Raw genomic sequence first — 5,768 nt, forward strand, 5'->3', positions numbered from 1 at the left:
CGGCGGCGGGGCAGGACGGGGTGAGGCGGCGGGGTTGGGGGGTATTTAAGAGGGGAAGGGGGTGGCTTGGGGGAGGGGGCAAGGCGGCGGGGAGGAGGAGTCTGGCTCGGACTCCGGTCCGAGTCGGCGGCGCGGGGGACGTGGGCCGGCTCGGCTGGGCCTCAGCCCAGTCGGGCGCTAGAATTTTTCTTTTTAACAATTCCGCCGAAACTAAGAAAAATTCTAGAAAATATAATAAAATTCGAAAAATGCCAAAATAAATTTTCACCGTCTAAATAAAATATTTAGGACGAGATGAATTCTTGGCCCTAAAATGCAGTTTTGAAAAACGTGCAATTTTCCTAAATTCAAATGAAATAGCCAAAACTCCGAAATAAAATCTTGTTTGATTTTTTTATTAAATCCTCAATATTTCTTTATTTTGGGAAAGTTATTTTATTCCCTCTCTCATAATTTTATAATAGAAATAATTGAAGATAAAATAAATAAAATCAAATGATCCTTTTTCCAAAATTTGAGAAAACTCAAATATGAAAATAACGAAATTCCCAACTCTCTCCGAGGGTCCTTGAGTTGCGTAAAATTTCTAGGATCAAGCCAAAAACAATAAAATATGATATGCAATGATGATCTAATGTATAACATTCCAAACTGAAAATTTGGGATGTTACAATAACTTTGCATTTTTCTATCCAAGTTTTCAATATGTTCTACGGTAAGCATTTTATTTTCAATAGCATCTAGTCTTTCCATAACATGCTCAAGAGTCAATATTGTTTCATTGATCATGAGTGGTGGTGAACCCACTAAATTTCCCAAAGCATTAAAAGCATCAAGAGTAAGACACATTGAAATCACAAGTGCTCCCTAGGTGGTTTTGGTAATTAATGTCAATATATCTCTTGTTGGACTAACACTTTTATCTAGTATATTTCAGATAAGTTCAACATTGGAGTGGCATGGACTAAAGGATGTGGGAACTCCTTCAAGATGCTAAGGACAAAGGATTGGCTCAAGCTTCAAGCTCAAGACTCTTCATTTTACATTTCAGTGATCCAAGATCACATTGAGTCTATCAGAAAGCCAATACTATCAAGGAGGGATGAGGTGTTGCTTAATGAGCCTCTTGCTTCATGTGCTTAGTGATATGCTCCAAAAACCGTCAACCACTTTCTCACATCCACATATGTCCTAAACCTAAAGTCAAACTCGGCCCCACTGATTCTTTCTATCCGGCGCCACCGAGTTTTGATGTCTTAGCCACTGCCACAAACCCTAGGCAAACCGGTCTCACCGATAGGGATCTCGGTCTCACCGAGATGGGATTGTAATCTCTCTGTGTATGCCCATTATCAAAATCGGTCTCACCGAGTTTGAGCAATCGGTACTACCGAGATTACAATGCAAACTTCCTGGTTGACTCATTACCAAAATCGGTCCCACTGAGTTTGATAATCGGTCCAACCGAGTTTTCCTGACCAACTCTCTGGTTAGCTAATTACCAAAATCGGTCCTACCGAGTTTGTGTAATCGGTCTCACCGAGATTACGTTATGCCCTAACCCTAACCATATCGGTCCTACCGAGTTGCATTTCGGTCCCACCGAAAATCCTAACGGTCACTAGGTTTACTAAATCGGTCCGACCAAGTCTATTGAATCGGTCCCACCGAGTTTGGTAAATTGTGTGTAACGGTTAGATTTTGTGTGGAGGCTATATATACCCCTCCACCTCCTCTTCATTCGTGGAGAGAGCCATCAGACTAAACCTACACTTCCAACTTACCATTTATGAGAGAGAACCACCTACTCATGTGTTGAGGCCAAGATATTCCATTCCTACCATATGAATCTTGATCTCTAGCCTTCCCAAGTTGCTTTCCACTCAAATCCTCTTTCTACCAGATCCAAATCCTATGAGAGAGAGTTGAGTGTTGGGGAGACTATCATTTGAAGCACAAGAGCAAGGAGTTCATCATCAACGCACCATTTGTTACTTCTTGGAGAGTGGTGTCTCCTAGATTGGCTAGGTGTCACTTGGGAGCCTCCGACAAGATTGTGGAGTTGAACCAAGGAGTTTGTAAGGGCAAAGAGATCACCTACTTCGTGAAGATCTACCGCTAGTGAGGCAAGTCCTTCGTGGGCGACGGCCATGGTGGGATAGACAAGGTTGCTTCTTCGTGGACCCTTCTTGGGTGGAGCCCTCCATGGACTCGCGCAACCGTTACCCTTCGCGGGTTGAAGTCTTCATCAACGTGGATGTACGATAGCACCACCTATCGGAACCACGCCAAAAACATCCGTGTCTCCAATTGCGTTTGAATCCTCCAAACCCTTCCCCTTACATTCTTGCAAGTTGCATGCTTTACTTTCCACTGCTCATATACTCTTTGCATGCTTGCTTGCTATGTGTTGTGAATGTTATACTTGTGCCTAAACTCCACTTAGTTTTAAAAAGGCTAAAAACTGCAACTTTGGTACTTAGTGTCTAATCACCCCCCCCCCCCTCTAGACACCTCTTCTCAAGGTCCTACAAGTGGTATCAGAGCATTGGTCTCCATTGCTTTGGTTTAATCACCATTGGAGGAAGATGGATGAGTCTACTTTGGGGAGTCTTAGACATAGAGTGCCTATTCTTGATGGAGAGTAGTTTCATGAGTGGAAAAATGAGATGCTTGTAATTTTCAATCAATATCATTTGAACAAGTACATTTCTAGTCCTTGTGCACCTTGTGTTGATCCTATGCATCCTACACTTGATGAGTCAATTGACATGATTAGGAATGTTAGAACTGTTAATCTTATCACTAGAGGCTTGCCTAAAAACTTGATTATAAAACTGCCTACTCTTGAGTGTGCCTACACTATATGGAAATTTCTCGAGGAACGATTTCCTGATTATTCTTTGAAAAATCTTGATGAAATTCTCCATAAGTCTATTGCCTTGAGTAAGATGAATACTAGTGATCCTATGTTTGGTGATCGTCTATTTGAGCTTACAAACCTTATGTATGCCAAAGGAAATGTTGGTATTATTAGTGATATTATTTCCGAAGCTATAAAAATTCATAGACAAGATCATTGTCAAAATCACTCTAACGAATCACCCTCTCTAGGATTTGATCCACCACATGACGATGTTGAACATGGATACTATGATGAGGATGATGATAGTGACTTCGATCTTGATGATGCAATGAGACATTTTGGTCTTATGGCAAATCTTCGGGGATATATGTCAGGAGGAAAGGAATGGGTCCTTGACAGTGGATGTACCGATCACATGGCCGGAGATAAAGACATGTTTCGTGAGCTTGCTGATAATGATAGTCCTCGAAAGTATGTCACTTTTGGTGACAACTCAAAGGGTAAGGTGGTTGGCCTCGGTAAGGTGGCCATCTCACATGATAGCTCCATACAAAATGTCATGCTCGTTGAATCTCTTGGATACAACTTACTTTCAGTATCTAGACTCACTAACTTTGGCTTCAATGTCTTATTTACTGAAGTTGATTGCCAAGTGTTTCGTCGAGACAATCACAAAATGGTCTTTACCGGTATACGTAGAGGTGATCTTTACATTGTTGATTTCACTAAAAAGGCCCAACCTAAAACTTGCTTCATTGCTAAATCCTCAAAAGGTTGGTTGTGGCATAGACGACTAGGTCACGTTGGCATGAGAAACCTTGACAAGCTTATTAAGGGAAATCATATCCTTGGAGTTAATGATGTCATATTTGATAAGGATAGACTTTGCAGTGCTTGTCAGGCAGGTAAACAGGTTGGAGGAAGGCATCCCGTGCAGAACATTATGACCACAAGGAGGCCACTTGAGCTACTTCACATGGATCTCTTTGGTCCCAACTCTTACAAGAGTCTCGGTGGAAATTCTTTTGGTCTAGTTATAGTCGACGATTTTTCCAGATTTACCTGGGTGTTCTTTCTCGATGATAAATCGCAGGTTCAGAAGATCTTCAAAAACTTTGCTAGGAAGGCCCAAAATCAGTTTGAAGTGAAGATCAAGAAGGTTCGCAGCGACAACGGAACAGAGTTCAAGAACGCAAATGTGGACACCTTTCTTAACGAAGAAGGGATTTCACACGAGTTCTCAGCTACGTACACACCTCAACAAAATGGAGTTGTTTAGAGGAAGAACCGGACGCACATCGAAATGGCGAGAACGATGCTTGATGAGTACAAAACGCCGAAGCACTTTCGGGCGGAAGCGGTTGAGACAGCTTGTCATGCAACAAATCGCTTGTATCTTCACAAGCTACTTGGCAAGACGGCATACGAACTCCTCACCGGTAACAAACCCCAAGTTGGATACTTTCGAGTATTCGGCTCAAAGTGCTATATTCTTGATAAGCATCGTCGTTCTAAATTTGCCCCTGAGTCTCATGAAGGTTTCCTGCTAGGTTATGGCTCAAACTCTCACACATACCGTGTCTACAGCAATTTCACCCGAAAGGTTGAAGAGACGGTAGATGTGAAGTTTGATGAATCTAACGGCTCGCAAGTAGAGCAACTGCCAATTGATGTAGGAGACAAAGATCCTTCGGAAGCAATCCAAGACTTGTCTATTGGCAAGGTTCGTCCAACGGAGGTGAAGGGGGGTACCTCGTCCGTCCAAGTGGAAGCTTCTACTTCACGACAAGGTGAACCAAGAGTTGATACGGAAGCATCCACAAGTGGGACACACCAAGATGAAGGAAACGAGGAAGTGCATCAAGATGAACGTCAACAACCTCCTTCTCCACCACGACAAGAGAACGACAACGCCAACAATGAAGAAGGCCAAGAAGAAGAACAAGATGGAGAAGATGTTCAACGAAGATCCAAGCAAAAGCTTTCACGAGTTCGAGCAAGAATTGCTAAAGACCATCCCGTCGAGCAAATCTACAATGATATTCAAACCGGGAGAATCACTCGCTCTAAAAATCGTCTAGCTAACTTTTGTGAAAACTATTCTTTCATCTCTAGCATTGAACCTATGAAGGTCGAAGAAGCATTGGAAGATCTGGATTGGATAAATGCTATGCATGAAGAGCTACACAACTTTGAGAGGAACCAAGTTTGGACATTGGTTGAGAAGCCCGACAACAACCACGACATCATCGGTACCAAATGGGTGTTTCGCAACAAGCAAGATGAAGATGGACAAGTAGTTCGCAACAAAGCACGTCTTGTCGCCCAAGGCTACACACAAGTTGAAGGTATGGACTATGGTGAGACTTATGCTCCCACTGCTAGACTTGAGTCTATTCGCATCTTACTTGCCTATGCTAATCACCATAATATCACATTGTACCAAATGGACATTAAAAGTGCTTTTCTAAATGGTGAAATAGAGGAGGAAGTTTATGTTAAACAACCTCCTAGCTTTGTCAATCCCAAGAAACCCAATCATGTTTACAAACTTCACAAAGCTCTTTATGGTCTTAAACAAGCTCCTAGAGCATGGTATAAATGCTTGACCAAGTTCCTTATTGAAAAAGGCTTTGAAATTGGGAAAATTGATTCCACACTCTTTACTAAAAGGGTTAATGGTGAACTATTTGTGTGCCAAATCTATGTTGATGATATTATATTTGGTTCAACTAACCCTCATTTTAGTGAGAAGTTTGGAAAGCTAATGTCGGAGAAGTTTGAGATGTCAATGATGAGTGAACTCAAATTCTTTCTTGGGTTGCAAATCAAGCAAACTAAGGAAGGTACTTTTGTCTCTCAAACGAAGTACACTAAGGACTTATTCAAGAAGTTCAATATG

This window comes from Triticum dicoccoides, chromosome 7B (assembly GCF_002162155.2).
Source record: "Triticum dicoccoides isolate Atlit2015 ecotype Zavitan chromosome 7B, WEW_v2.0, whole genome shotgun sequence".
In the NCBI taxonomy this organism is placed as follows: Eukaryota; Viridiplantae; Streptophyta; class Magnoliopsida; order Poales; family Poaceae; genus Triticum; species Triticum dicoccoides.